The following is a 15,650-nucleotide window of genomic DNA, read 5'->3' on the forward strand; positions in this document are numbered from 1 at the left end:
CGCCAGCCCGGCCCTCCCCTCCCCTCCCCGCCGTGACGCGCTCCTGCCGGCGCCCTGCCAGCGCGGCCGTGGGCAGCGCCGTCCGCCCACGGCGGCTCCGCTCCGCTCCGCTCGGCGGGGGCGGGGAGCCCCGGCACAGCACGGCCCGGTCCACTGGCGGCAGCGAAGGGGGCGGCGGGGTTCCCCTCCCGTCAGCGCGGAGAAGCCGCCGGGGCCGTGGGGAGGGACGCGGAGCGTTTCAGTGGGAAATACCGTTACGTGTGGGGAGCGAGGGGCTGCGCGGTCAGGCGGGAGGGGTCCGCCCCGCGTCCCTGCTCCGGCCCGGGCCGGGGTGCTTTTCTTCCCCGGTGCTCCCGCGGGTGGAACGGCAGGCGGCGTTTGCCGAGGTATGTCGCTTTTTTTCCACTTGCGGCCCTGCGTGAGAGGGCGCGTGGTGTATGCGGATGGGTCTCCTCGGCTTGTTAGGCTCTGGGGCATCGCCCGGGAGTTTAGGTGCAGTGCTGTGTCTACAGCGGGGCTAGGGAAAACATCTGCGGATTTGCCAAATCTGCGTCGCTCCGTGCTTGCTTTACTTCATGTTCCGGAGCGGGTTATGAGAAAAGCACCTGGGCTAGATGTTGTGCTTACATAGTAAGCTTGCCCGTGTGTCCACATGCGGTGTTAACGGTTCAAGAGGCCACTCTAAAACATAAAGGTCAAATTCTTCTCTTGATTTCACCTGAGCAGCAAAGTGAGACAGTGAAAGTCTTATCTCATAAGTGGCACAGTCATTACCGTGTGATCAGGTGAAGAAAGGACTAACCAGATAACTATACTTGTATTCTGAATGGCTCACCCAAGCATCATGTATACAGTTCGTTGTTTACTTAGCAACCGAAACATGTTAGACATTTTATAGCCAAAATAACTCTGGCTCCTCGTCCCAAAAGATTACAGCCTGATCAGTATGGGAAAATCCCTGTGACTCTGCGTACGGACAGTTGCCACCAAATTCGTGAAAGTTCTAAGGGTTTACAAATCAGCTGCAGAAACAAGACTAAGAAGGCAAGAGGTAGGGAGGTGATGGAAATGATGGAGAGAATGGATGTAGAGAATGTAGAGATGTAGGGAATAAAGTAAGGGAAAGAAAAGGATCTGTGGGAATGGGCTGTGGGGTTGCATAGTCAATAAAATACAGCATACTGACTCAGAAGCATCTTTTTTCTTATAACATGTTAAACTTCTCCGGCTTCTTAACTGCAACGATGATAAACAAGAAAAATACTTTGAAGGGACTGACCTCAGGGAACGGGTATTTTTTCCCATGAAATTAAGTGAGTGAATGTTCTATTATTTTCACAAGCCAATTATAATTTTCCAGTCCGTGCTCTTGGGGTAGTTTTGGCCCCTTTGCCCTGATAACTGCAGTTTGAAGTGTTAATGTGGCAGTTAAAGATCACCAAGTGCTTGCAGCAAGTTCTCTCTGCCTGTCTCACAAAATAGCAACCAAAATAGCCTTGTCAGTTTAAATAGAGTTTGGTGGTGAAACGCAGTGCGTGCTTCAGTTAACTGAACTGAATTATAAACCTCTGGTTAGCATTTTAAATCATATTTAAATAAATTCTGGTTAGCATTTGAAGTATACCATGTTTACTTAACTTGGATAAACTGGAATTTGCCAAACCATCTTGATTTATCTGTATTTATATACAGTTAATTATGTAAAGACACTTCCAGAAATAGTTTGTCTTCGGTTAACTTTTTAAAAGTTTGAATGTTTCTGCTTAAAATTCTCACCTGGAAATATTCTGAGTGGGTTTATAAGTCTTTTGGACCAGTCTTTCTTGCATGGCTTTACCGTGTGTCAGGGTCAAGCTTTAGGAGTTGACAAATAAAGTGGGGGTATTTTTAATTCTTTTCTGTGTGAAAGAAGGGACATCTGAGAAGCATCAGAACTGAAGACACAGTGCCACTTTTGTGCCACATATAGCACTATTGACTGGAACAAAACTAAAAATGGGAGTTTCACTGACAGGACTTAAAGAAGCCATATTTTATTCCAGGTCTTTTGCTGATGAGAATTATGAATATTTTAATAATGTAAATGCAAGATAGACCCCTCACTAGCCAAAAAATAACAGGAAAGGTATATGTAAAAGTGCTAAATAAAAACTTTGAGAGAACAGTGTTTCAGCAGGAAAAGTGACTGAAAATAAAATAAATCCTAATAGAAATCATACATAAAATTCAGGACTCTGTGGCAAATACTTGTTTCGTGCCAGAACCCAGGCACAATTAATGAATTAATGGCTACAGAATACCACCATGGTTACAGGATACTACTTGGGATCTGGCACTGGGTTCTCTGAGTTGTCCTTTAACGGAAAGTGAGATGGCCTTGGATTAGGTACCCGGGGCTTCACTTATTCCTAGAGGGGTAAGTACAAGTAGCACAGAGGAGCGCCAAGGCAATTAAGTCTGTTCCCATCCGCAGCAGGATTTGAGCCTGGAGCCAGAGAGAGGGGGAGATCACAGGGGTCATGTAGCTGGCTTATCTCCTTTGATCTCGATAGGTCCAGCTGTTTTGTGAAGTTGGGAGGAATTAACAGATAATTCAGGTTAATCACTTTGGACACATAACGTGATTTTTCACATAGCATGTAATTCTGTTTGCTGTGAATTATTGCTATATATTCATGCATACACTACTGTGGCATCTGCTGATTTCAGTGGGGTGCATATGGGACCACAGGCTTGAAATGCTGATCTTTTAGTTTCTTTGAAGGATTTTAGACCATCTCCTTTCTCACCTGCCTCCCATTTCCGTTTCTATGTGACTGTGCTTCTAACAGATATATTAACTGTAATTTGTTTCTATTTAAAAGGGATTTTCATGTCTTGCTTTTCTACTCTTATTTTCTATTGTTCTAGCTTCTACTGGTCTGGGGTTTGTTTTAATTAAATGAGTGCTTCAGACACATACTGTAGACTTGATATATTTAGTAAGCCTAATATACCATTCCTATGTATTGAAATGGAAATGGGAAATTTTATAATTTTGTTAGATTTTACATAGAGCCAGACCTAGAGTCTATCAATGTTGAAGGTAAAAGTCCACTCCAGCCTCCATGGCAGGTTGTAAGTGCTCTGAATCAGGGTTATCACAGTAGCAGTGGTACCATCTGCGGTTCTTGAGTCACAGGTGGCTCCTGAGCAATTCAGGTGCCCGTCCCCTGCAATGGCTGTGTCATATAACCAGCAGCAGAGCTGCAGCCTAGCGGCTGCTGTCTAACCCAGATCCTCGCTGCATGAGGAGATACAGCTTAAACACAAGTAACAAGCAAATTCTGCTGAGGCCAGGAGCACAGGGTCATTTTTGGTTTCAGAGACCCTGGTCAACTACATCCTAATTATCAGGTTATTCTGGAATCCTGGCGGAGCCACTGTAACCTCCCATTTGTGAATCAATCCAAAAACTTCACTTTTGCTTGGCTGCCCAGCATCTGCGGTGTGTGTCCTGTGGTTCTCATGGAAGAATTTGATCTGAGACTTAGGAGGAAAGGAACACTGATGTCCTATATTATGTGGAACTGAGCACAAAGCTCTCTAAAAAGGGCTTACTTTTTTTTTTTTTCAGTTTCATTTCATCTTCATGATTTTAATTTTCCTTATTTCATATGCTTTTCACTTAAGGTGACTTTCTTTGTATTTTACTGTTGTAGTATATCTCGTTTCTCTTTTTCTGTTATCTCATTCCTTTCTTATTCTTTCTCTTTCTTTTTCCCTTTCAGTTTTTCTCTAGCTTTTGAGAAGTGTCAGTGTTTATTTCTAGTGCACTCTCTTGGCCTGAGTACTTTTCATCATATGGAAAATGTAAAACATGCAGTCCGATCCTGTTTTTCCAGTTATTTATTCCCGGGGTAATAAAGCTTGTGCCTGGCGTTTCTTTATGCTATATTAGGTGCAGAGTGCATTTCACGGTCTAAATGACAAGCACAGACTTTGCAGGGGGTGCAGTGATACCTAATCATGTATAACCTAACACCTAATGTCCTCCCCTTTGAATTTTCAGATAAAAAAGCAGAATTTCGGAGGTTGAATTAACTATATGTGATTTTACCTCATCAGTGTTTGTTCAAGGTCAAATGCCATATTATAAGTAGTATTTATATTTTTTACATCAAATTAATATTATCACTGACTTCCAGTTTTTGTTTTTTCTGCTGTCTTACATTTGAACTGTTTCATGTTTGATTAGGAATAATAGAAATATTTTGAACAGCCCAAAGACTGGATTAGCAGCAGTGAGGTTTGGGAGGAAGTATTGTTCTCAGTGTGGCTCTATGCTGGAAGTCATGGGTTTCTCTTCTCCTCTCCTCACTTTTCAACTCATCTGCACTCCTCAAATCTAATTAATCAGCCATTATGTGGGTGAAGTTATTTCTATACAAAATGCAGAGATATCCACAAAGGTCTGTTCTTGCCAAGTTATATGAAGCATTACTTCTGCAGAAGCATGAGTCTGGCTACCTCCCAAATACCTGGACTATAAAAGAAATAGCAGCATTTATTATTATTTTAATTACAGAACTGACAGACACAGGCCAGTGGGAGAAGAGACAGAGGCAGCAGTAGGAAATGCGTTAGGTTTTTTAACCTAAGCAAGACAGAGAGAGAGGTACAGGGAAATGAAAAAAAAAAGAGCCAACCCAACATTTTCTCCTTATCCTACAAAAAGTAGTATATAGTGCAAATGTGGTGTCAAGTTTTCCTCACCATCACCCTTAAAATCACAGATGACTTTGTGCTGAACAGATATGGACTTAACTGGTTCAGTTTGTGGGTTGTATGCAGATACGTATTAGAGCTTTTCGTGTGTAGCATACGGTATATTGTATTATCTTGCAGTTCATATATAAAGATGTAAAAGTATGCTACAGTTTGAACTGTACGAGTAACTGTAGCAATGGTGGAGCTTTCAGCCTTAGCACTAACTCCTTTGTCGGAAAGCCTGATAAATACTGCATTCATGCTGAACCTACATTTGGACATTGCCAAGGGAGGGCGGCACACCCCTTCAGCCAAGGAGTCATGCTTTTTCTCATAATTACTCTTGCATTTAATGACAGGTAATATTTTTGATTGAGTAGTGGTAGCCAGGAATTGGGGCTGCAACAACACACGAGCTTTGGAGTCAATAGAAATCAACATAGCTTAGGAAGTTCACATAGAGTGCCCAGGGGGAAATGCAAGCAGAAACCTAACTAAATCCATTATTATATCTACAAAATTAATCACAAATTGGTTCCTCTCATGGCTACTGTGCTTCCTCTCAGCTCCAGACCAGCAATTCTAAAGGTCACTGATAGGCACTGCAAAAGAATATAGTAGTCTTTGCATTTTTCAGGTAGAAAATGATAAAATAGGTACATTTTAAGTCCTTTGCTTGTTACATAAAGCAAAGGCCTGTCTTTCTGAAACTCTTGCAAAAGAGTGCAAAAAATAACTTGTGATAAGAATAGCTGGAAATGTGGTTCATCTTCCTGCTGCTCTGAATTTCTCACTGCTTTGAGTAAGCTCAGAAACTTCCACTACTAGATAACCTCATGCCCAACTGAACCAGGTGAATCATTGCTCTGAAAAAAGAAGTTGCACAAGTGGCATATCTAATTTCATTGTTGCCTGTGCAGTTCCCCCACTTCTTTTTCACAGAGTGCACCACACTATTAGTAAACTATCTTGTTAGAATGTATTTGGGAAAAGCGTTCTGTCTCAGTCTAGCTTCAAATTTGCACTGATTTTTAGTTTTTCAGATTCAAGTTTACTTCATACTGACACGGTAACCACTTGTGCTATGCCCTGCTACAAGAATCAGAGTTTGGATACCCCCTTAGTTTCGTCAGTCACCGCGGAACGGACTCATTAGCACGTACTGTATGTGATCAGCTGTTTGCTCCTATTGCATTTCAAGTTTGGAGTAAAATCAGAACATGACCTAAGATATTTCCATAATTATTTTCTTTAATCACCCCTAATTCCTCTTTTTCAGTATTAAGCCTGTCATGGCCAATGTGTGTGACATACATCATCCATCCATGAGTGGAATGCTAAATATCCTGTTACAATTCCTGTGGGATGTATACTCCTTAGGGTGGATTTCAGAGGCCCTTTACAAGAAATGTCTAGAAGTCTGATACCATGAAAAGGTTTCTGAATTTACAGATTGCAACAGACAGTTGGTTTAAGGAGTGGGCAAAGTAAATGGCTGTCTGTCTTACTAAGAGGTACATAGTGGTAAGGAAGCAAATTGCAAATGTGAGATTTATTGTTTACCAGCAATAGCTCTTGGCAAGAGGAATGCATCTATTTACAATAACAAATTAAAGGAGCTGTCCTGGGTCAGACTCAACTTACAGCCAGTTTCCAGCAGCCGTCAGTAGCAGATATCTAAAGAAGAATGGACAGTAAGAACATGATAAACGCAATTAAAACTCCCCCCCATACAACCACCGGGCTAAAAGAATTCCTTCTGTTCAGAGGCCCTTGATGTGTTTTTTCTGCATATTTTTCTAATTGCTTTTTAACCCATGTAGATTTTCGATATCCTGCAGCACTCTCATTTATTGTATTTTGAAGCAGAGAATGAGATTTTCCTCATATCGTCTTCATGCATGTAATGATTTTATAGCTTTCTGCAGTAATTATCTCTCTTGGCTGAGGAACCTAGAGTATTCAGTCACTCCTTGTATAAACACAATTCCTGCTTGCCCTTCTCTGTATCTTTTCTAATACACCTTTTTAGAAGTTAGGGGACAAGAAGCACACAGATTAGAAACACAGATTATTCAAACTGCATGTGCCCATGGACTTCAACAGTGGACAGTGATGTTTTCTGCTTTCTTTGTTAACCCTAAGAATTCCTAGCATCTGTTTACACTGTCAGCTGAGCACTGAGTAACATTTTCATGGACCTGCTGTAACTCTCTTTTATTGAGGAACTAAGGATTTAATAGGCAGGAAATGGGGTAGAAAACAGCCTAAAGCTGCCCTTGGTAACCCACAGGGCCCATTTCTTCCATATGCCTGCAGGACAATGTCTTCAAAAGTTGCCTGTTAGCAGGCTTCTTCCACATAGTACCGCAGAAGGAAAGTATAGTTGTAAGGGAAAAATTCTCTGTAGCAAGAAATTCCAGCGAGAGTGCCAGGAGTACAGCAGATTGTGCCAGTGACAAAGCATTGCTTACATTTCAACACATTACAGAGCTATCACAGGAAAGAAGATCTGGGGATATGGGATCTGAAAATCTGGGTAAAGTCATCATATTGTAGATATTTCCATGAATATGACAGGTGAACAAGGAAAAGTCTCCTTGCAGTGAAAACCCACAAGTAGGAGCAGACCGCTGGTCCTCGGAGGAAATGGCCAACTCGCTCCCAGCGCAGAGTCACATTGATCTGTCACTGAGGGAAGGACGTAAGACAGAAACACAATTTATCTTTGTGGTAATATAAAGTGAAACTTTAACTGTGCTGCCCTCTTCTGTGCAGTAGATAAGAAAAAAGGACAAGGATTTTGTAATCTATCTTTTCATATACAGAGAACTTTATTTTTGTGTCTAAATGTGCATTTATTATGCTTAGAATCGCTTATAAGCACCATTTATAAGACTCCTGGTGGGGACTGGTGGTGACCAGAATTAAAACATAGCTGCCCTTTTGCTTTAGGTGATAAAGTCTGATCTTGTTTCCTTTGTGGGGAAAACTCCATTTCTCTTTCATTTCAACAAATGAAAGCTTGAACCAGGGACAAAAACTCACAGTCGAGACTTATGAATTTGAATTAGAAAGGCTTTTACACTTCTTTATAACCCAGTGCAGAATTTATGGTGTCTTTTCTTGTGGTGAGTGATGTCATGGAATCGTTCATGTAAAGTGTGTAGGAATTTGGATGTGAGAGATATTATCATCTGTTCCAGGAGAAACGCAGAATTTATCCAGTTGGAATGTGCTGAGTTTGGCAAATTCCACATTTGCATCACAGCAGTAATAGGCATCTCTGCTTCTTTTAAATGTCTCATTTCCTGCTTTGCCTCTGCTGCTATACAAGATATTCTGATGAAGACTTTTGAAATTCTTACTGTAGAATTATACTAGAATCAAATAAACTTTCTTATTTTCACTTTAAATTGTCAAAGTTCTTTCTGATTTTATTCTTGAGAAAGAATGTAATAATTATGATAATCATGATGTCCTTCATTATCTACCACTTTGTCTCCAAAAAATATAAAATTATCAGGACCTAGGCTCATGATAAAATACAGAGAGCAAGCACAAGCATAGACTGAGGTAATAGAATGGTATGAAGTGTGTTCCGTATAAAAAGAGGGTTATAAACAGTAGAGTTGAAAAATATTTTATGAAAGCAAATGCAGATCTTAATTTCAAAGCCAGCCCTAACCAGAAAAAGCTGAATCAAAGCTCCAGTGCTGAAAGTCTCTCAGTCCTAAAGATAAAACTGCAAAATCTTGACACATATCAAGGACATTCTACACCCAAACCAGTTACAGTGAAGCAGGTAAGAAATAACTTCATTTCCCCGTTCATCTTATTCCTCCCGCAAGCAACTTCCCCACATCTAGTGAATACCAGAATACTAAAATCTTTGGCGAGGCAGCGGCATGCTGAGCTGCTGATCACGCTGGGGAAGTGCCAGGCAATTATTGCTCAGCTCGCCATCTCTGCATGTCTCCTGTGTGAGGGCAGAGTTCCCTGTCAGAGGTTTCTTTGACAGGCACATTACAATGTAAATCTTTGGGCCTTAGGCATTTTAAGTGGACTTTCTTAATTTTCCAAATCATCAAAGCTACTTCTATTTAAAGAAGGACTCGGTGATCATCCCAGTGTCTGATGGTAGTGAAATTCAGCAAACTGGTTGCATTTCATGGCGTTTTCCCATTTACAGTTTTGAAAATGAGATCAGAATCAGGCCTTGACAGTCGTTTCCCTTCTCTACACTTACTCATAGCAGTAATTAACATGAACCAGGCAAACTCTTCCTGAGCATCAGACTCTCACGTCAAAAGCATCAAGCCTGTGATTTCACTGCCTGCTCATGCACCCAGGTCTGTGGGGGGAAATGGTCTTTATTCAACTATTAATGTCAAAAAGAATATGATGAATACAGCAAATTGCTTTTCTGCAAAGGCTCTTTCTTTTCATAGTCACCCCTTTCTTTCATAATCTTTATGAAAGAAAGGGTTATATATCTGCATTACTCCTCTGCTCAAGCACATCAGCACCACCAGAATCATTCAGATGAATCTACAGCCTTCTAAGGTAACAACAGCATGTAGCTAGGCAACAAAAAAGAAGATAGTATTTTTCAGAAAGGAGGACTTTTCTAGATGATCTCATACAGATGCAGTGCTTTTTTTGCCTTATACGAGGAAAATGGTTCACGGGAGAAATTAGTCTGTCATCCTGTCACTGTCAAGTCATATCGATGTATAGGCTTCCTTGATGAGCTGTGACAGAAAATAACAATGCATTGTATACTGTTCCAATTTATTTCTCTATATCTATTACATATTTTTAAGGTTTTTTACAAAGACTAAAACGCACAAACGACTTCATGGCAGATTTCATTAACCATCATCCTAATTAAAATGGAATGCTTCAATAATTACCAAGTCAGCTGAAATAAATTGTATCTCAGTTCAGCTGAAAGCGTGTCAGCTTTAAAAAGGAGATTTTATGAGTGGCAAATACATCCTGTTGTATGTACAGTCCATCAATATATGTAGGGACAGAGCTGTTGTGAATGGTGAACACTGATTTTATGTTTGTGAAGGGATTTGGTTAAGTGCAAGCTGTCAACCTGATGTGATCTAGCAGGTACAGCGTAGGCATCGATGCCTTGGTTCCCTGGATGAGGGTGATGAACCCAACAAACAGAGGATGACGGAGGTGCCAGGCCAGCTTCTGGGCTTTGGAGGGACTCTTTCCAGCCTTGAGAGGCAGCAGGAGCTCTGAGATGCTGGATGAAGACATCTTCCCTTGTTTCTCATCTGGATTTGTGGCCAGGTCTCAGGACAGCCACTGACCCGTGAGAAATCATAGCACCATCTGTGGGGGTGCTGTTATCAGCCCCTGAGCCACACCGGGATTCACGACCTCAGCTCGTGATTTCAGCTATCCCCTCTTTCCCATTTCTCCTATATTCCCTTTTCTACATCTTGCTAATTTGACAATTTGTCTGTACGTGCAAAAATGTATTTAACTTGCAAAGCTTTCAAATCTTGTTTCCCAGCCTGGGTGCAGCAGGGCAGCCTGCGTGGCTGGGACGGACCGTGCACGGCGCTGGCAGGAGACCGGTGGGCACCAGGGAAAACACCTGTCCTGGAGCAGGGCAGTCCCTCTCAAGTCGTCTCTGTTTGTGAGAGCACGTTCTGTGCACTGCAGTTTCTGTGGCAAATGTTTTTTCTGGTACAGACCTGAATGTAGCTAATCAGAGACATTATGTCACAGTCTTGGCAGCTTTCCTGTATGTATTTCCTCTCTTTGGCATGTTATTTTATTTGTGTATTTCAGAGCCTGTTCTGTGGGATGGCTTCCATTCTTCCCAGCTGGACCAAGGCACGATTCATACCACGTTGTCTCTTTCATCTTGTCATTCCTCGTGGCGAAGCAGGGATTGCCCAGTTAGGCATGCAAGCCAAAAAAAGACACAATTTATTTGTAGTCAGTGAAAGCAACTTTTAAGAGGATGAAGACCAGATCACAGTAAAATGTCAGAGGAAGGTACACCGTCTTCATAACATTCATAACAAAGTTCCTGCAAGTGCTAAACTAGTATGATATATTAACTGATGTGTATACAATTTGCATCTAAGCTATAGTGTTTATTTACTCATCCATAAAATGCAGAAAACTATTAATTATATGACTTGGTAACTGCATAAGTACATCTCCTGTGGAGTTCAGTGCTTAGACTACAGATGAACTCAAATGTGTACAGACAAATGGCATATGCATTTAAAGTAAGGCAGTTATGACTGAGGTTAAAGCTGATACAATGTTTACTTTTTGTTTGAAAAAATAAATTAACTCTCAGTTGTTTTACTAGGAATGGCCCAATATTCTTCTTACTGACAAATATAAATGTGACAAGACTTTATCACTTCTATGCTAAAAATATAGTCCAGAGTATAACCTCAATTAAAGCTCTGACTTTGCAGGATCAGACCCAGAATGGTGAGTTTGAAGGGGAAGGGGAAGAAATTGTTTAAATAACAGCTCCTGTTTCAAGCTCTTAGTCAATTTTGTCATTAGTAAGAATCATTAATAAAGTAGAATTTGACAGGCTCTTTACATTATTGACTTATGTTTCAAAAAACAGTGTCTAAAATGCATTGTTGTGAAATAAGTCAGTACCAATTTGAAGAGAAACAATTTATGTGACTCATTCCTAATCATGATTTTCTGTCTACCTCAAAAGTAATTGGGTTTTTAAAAAAGTTGGCTGCAGTGTTAATGAAACTATTTTCTGATTTTCAGTAATAAAACTAGTTTTGTTCTATTCAAACTGTTTGTTAGGGGGAAAAAATGGAATCTATTGACATTTATTGTTTTTCTCTGCAAGCATTTCAGACTACATGGATGATTTGTCACTTTGCAAGGGAAATAAGAAGTATTGCTGCTTAGATACCTTCATAATCCTTAGACAGAGCATGTACCAGCTCTTCCGTTAGCAAAAGGGTAGAGAAATCAAGCTGCCAGGTATCCTGGGGTTAAGCAAGCTCCTGACAATCTACTGTTATTTTGATCAAAGCCACGTGTGACACATCTGATGGGAATCCAGATGAAACTAATTTGGGTAGATTAGGGAAAAAAGTGCTATGATAAACCATCATCTCAAAGTTACACCAAAATAATGGGGACGATCGCATCCAGCAGAGAGAGTTTGGCAGTGATGACTTGCCAGCCACTTGGGTCTTCCCGCTTGGCTCAGCGTGGACCCAGCTGCTGCCCACACTCTGGCCACTGCACTTAACAATCTGGCAAGGTGTGCATCTCCCTTCGTCAACTTAAAGCATTAGTTTTATGTATATACTTGTTCTCCTGATCCTCCTGTCTCCTCCTGCTGTTTATGACTTAACTGCAGTGGGACAGCAAAGCTTTTCTTGTTACCTGCAGCAGCGCGAGGGCACGAATAGGACGGGCTGAGTAACAAGCAACAGAGGGCAGAGGGGGGCCACGCTGTGGCCATGCCTCGGCTACAGACCCCACGTGGGAATCTCTCCTTCAGCGGCCAGCTTGTAGGGAACGAGGAAACCAGAGGGGTGGGAGATGTCCAGCATAAGGTAATGGGAGCTCATTTATTTCCCCTGCAATTTGGAGGACAAAGCTTCCAGCACTGTAGAAGCTCCCTGTTCTCCATGCTGCCACAGACCGAGGCTAGCAGCAGCACAACAAGGTGTTGTACACCCTTGCCATTTCCTTCTCTTTCTCCTCCTGTGCCTTTCCAAAGCTCCCAGGCAGCAGCTGCTCCCCATTCCCATGTTATATTTGTTCCACAGACTTGCTGGAAATTAACTTCTGCCCTGTTCTCTCCTTCCAGTCCAGTGCTGGGAGCTGAGCTAATGGCAGGAACCAGAGCCTGTTTTAACTCCTGTACTAAAGAGGACAGCCTTGGCATCTGAAACTTGCATGTGCCGCAACAAGATGCTGAAAAGCAACAAAACTGATAAGACAACTGGCAAGTTACTCAGCGACATCGATGAGTGTGTGGAATGAAGCTGGGAAAGCAGGGTTTCCAACCATCCAACCAACCAACCAGGATGTTTTTATCACTGCAGACAGGGCTGATCCACAAAGGAATGGGGATAACCCGCCACAGGACGCAAAAGCTCTTTACAGGTAGGACGTGAAAGAAGAAATGCATCAATTGATAATAAGAAATACATAAGAAGGTTACAGAATGTGATAGTGTGTCTTCTGCAACTACTGAAGTGTGTCGAACAAAATAAAGGCTCTCTGCTATTTGTACGTTTTGTAAAAATGTTGTGTATTTTTAGCATTTTGTGGAATGAATGAAGTTTTATGGGCTTTCTATTAAATGTTGCTGGCGAATGGTTGTGAGATGTACCAGCAGACTTAAACACACAGGTAATAGCCTCAACGTCCCCTGGATTTATTCTCTTTGCTGATACTTACCTTTCCATAGTAACATTTGAAAGATTTTGCTATAAACTTTTCTTTTGTTTAGAGAAAAAAGTTGACTCTGCCACTTTTTCAGTCTGTATTTATGCCAAACAGTGCATTTTGTAAAACAAGTGAAAGTGGTATAGTTGTCTGCTTGACAGGCTAAAGGGAAATGTTTTTAACAGCTATAAAAAAAAAAACATTGTAAAACATGTAGTTTATAAATCAAAGCCACAGAGGGAGATCTTTATCAAAGCACTTTATTGACATAAACACATCAATCTTAAGCATGGCCAGAAGACTGAAAGAACTTTTTTTCACTAACAGTTCCCAGTGTGTGGTACACATTGCTCCACCCAAGGAGCACAAGAAATATTGCCACTGAATTGTGAAGTTAGTTATTTCATGGACAGTTCAGTTGCATCTTTGGGATACAAAGCTGCTGAGCTGCTTTCCTCCCACTCACGAAAGTGGGGGATGAACAGTCTTCAAAAGTTTCAGATTGCTGGTACTAGGCAGCAATGACAGTACGGGAGCAGCTGGGAAGAAGTCTGCTTCCTCCCAGGGAGCAGGACTGTGCGGGCAGGCCCAAGTATGTGCAGTGTGGTGGAACCCGAGATGCACAAACTGTGTTGGTCTGTGGGCTCAAACACATGGCAGGTTACTCTAGTGCACAACACAGCCAGTTGCCCTAGGGAGCTCCTGTTGCAGTGTTTGCAGATTGAGAGTAGTGAATGCCATTCAGCCACCCCTGGAAGGCTCTGCCCAGAGCCTAGGAATGCAAAACAGATGTCTGCTTCTGGCATTTCTCCTGGAATTGAATGAGGCTGTTTGTATTCAACACAGCTGCTCTCAAGGGTCATAGTTTCTGATGGAATGCGTCCTAATACAAAGCATTCCAGAGGCTAAATTTAGGGGTAGCGCTTTGGAAAAATAGAAGTCTGAAAAGAAATATTTGTAACAAATCAAGGTGTTCTTCTCCCACTTTATCTCCATACAGCTAACAGGGGCCAGCTAACAATCATTAAAACCAAGGAACAGAAGATTTTTGCTAGAACTGCCGGTATGTTATCATTCAGCAAGTATCCAAGCTGAGGGAGCCTGTACAGGAGGACCTGCGATCTTCAGCAAAGTAACTGGTTTGTCCTTACTGTTGTTTCTATCATCTCATAAATACAATATCCACATCACTTAAAGAAACACTCCAGATCTAAAGTAATAGAATTCTCCATCCCTAAGCAGCAGAAGTCAGACCTTTCCTTTGATATCCCACAACGGAGTCCCTTTACTGAAAGGTCATTCCCCCAACTATATACTATAAATTTAAACAATCTAACCCCATACTGTTGCTTCTCTGAAAAGGTGAATGGTGCAAAGCGCACTCCCAGGGTTACTGTGTACAATGTGCTTCATGACGCAAGTGCCAACATCCCAATAAATTATTTAACACAATTATTATGTAGCAGTGAAAGCCAAGCAAAGAGATTGAACAATGCATAATTTACTGATTCCTCCTCTATTTGGAGTGCAGGTTGAAGCAATCTGTTGGCAGCTTAGTCATCCTTCTGTTTTCCCCCGGCACATATTTGCATTCCTTTCTTCCCCAAAATCTGTGAGGGCAAAATTCATTTTCTATTAAAAAAAACCCAGAAAACAAAATCAAACCAGCCAAGCGTGTTGCCTGTGAGCTGCCTGCATGTATTGCCATGGTTGAAGTTTCATTTGTGGTGCAAACGTTGGCAATGTCAGAACTAATCAGTTCAGTGATTCAGCAAGAGAGGCAGAGAGGAAATATAGTATTAACAGCTGGGTCATTCTGCTCCTTTCCCAATATTAATACTACATAAATATTGTGTTTATTTACAGTTTCATTCATACATCCAAGCAAGCGTTGATCATTCAAAGGATGCTAAACCAAATACGTAGATTAAGGCTGCTGCAGTGTTGGCTTTCTGTAGAAGCCCTGTCCAAACTGGGTGCCTCATTTCTGAAATGGGAAGATATGGATTTGTTTCTGTCCTATTTTGCTATGTGACTTTAGATGTCACACATGGATCACCACTGCCTCAGTTTCCTCAGCTGCTCAACACAGACTAGACTGGACTACTCCAAGAGTAAATACTACTGAAATATAAACCATTACCATCAAAAAGGCAATCACAATCTACTTTTAAAAAAGTGTATTAGTTACTCTCTTAGATAACTGATGACAATGAAGGTAATGTTGCATGTGTGCAAGCACCAAAATACCTGATAGGATTTCTTTAGCAGGTTGGTTTTTTTCCCATGTGGTCCACGATTAGAAACATCTTTTACAAAAGTTCAAATTAATTCTGGAATTCTATCTTAATGAATTTTTCGCTTGTCAATTTCTGCCAAAGACAATAGTTTAGTAAGTGCCACATTTCCCAGATCAGAAGCATAGGCTAGGTATCATTATTAAATCTCAATACATTTAAAGCAAAACT

At 41.3% G+C, this 15,650-nt stretch overlaps 1 long non-coding RNA gene across 4 annotated transcripts; it reads left to right on the top strand.

Moving 5' to 3' along the window:
- Positions 1-66: 66 nt before the first annotated feature.
- LOC142036646 (uncharacterized) lies at positions 67-14,757 on the top strand. 4 transcript variants are annotated; one of them, XR_012652180.1, is made up of 5 exons: positions 67-386; positions 10,570-10,779; positions 11,105-11,232; positions 12,599-12,897; positions 14,183-14,757. It is a non-coding gene; the product is annotated as an uncharacterized LOC142036646 (long non-coding RNA). The 4 variants fall into 4 exon arrangements; XR_012652182.1 differs by lacking the exons at positions 67-386; positions 11,105-11,232 and adding exons at positions 1,025-1,051; positions 1,257-1,313; XR_012652179.1 differs by lacking the exon at positions 11,105-11,232.
- The last annotated feature ends 893 nt before the right edge of the window (positions 14,758-15,650 follow it).

The sequence above is a fragment of the Buteo buteo genome, chromosome 11, assembly GCF_964188355.1.
Source record: "Buteo buteo chromosome 11, bButBut1.hap1.1, whole genome shotgun sequence".
NCBI lineage: Eukaryota > Metazoa > Chordata > Aves > Accipitriformes > Accipitridae > Buteo > Buteo buteo.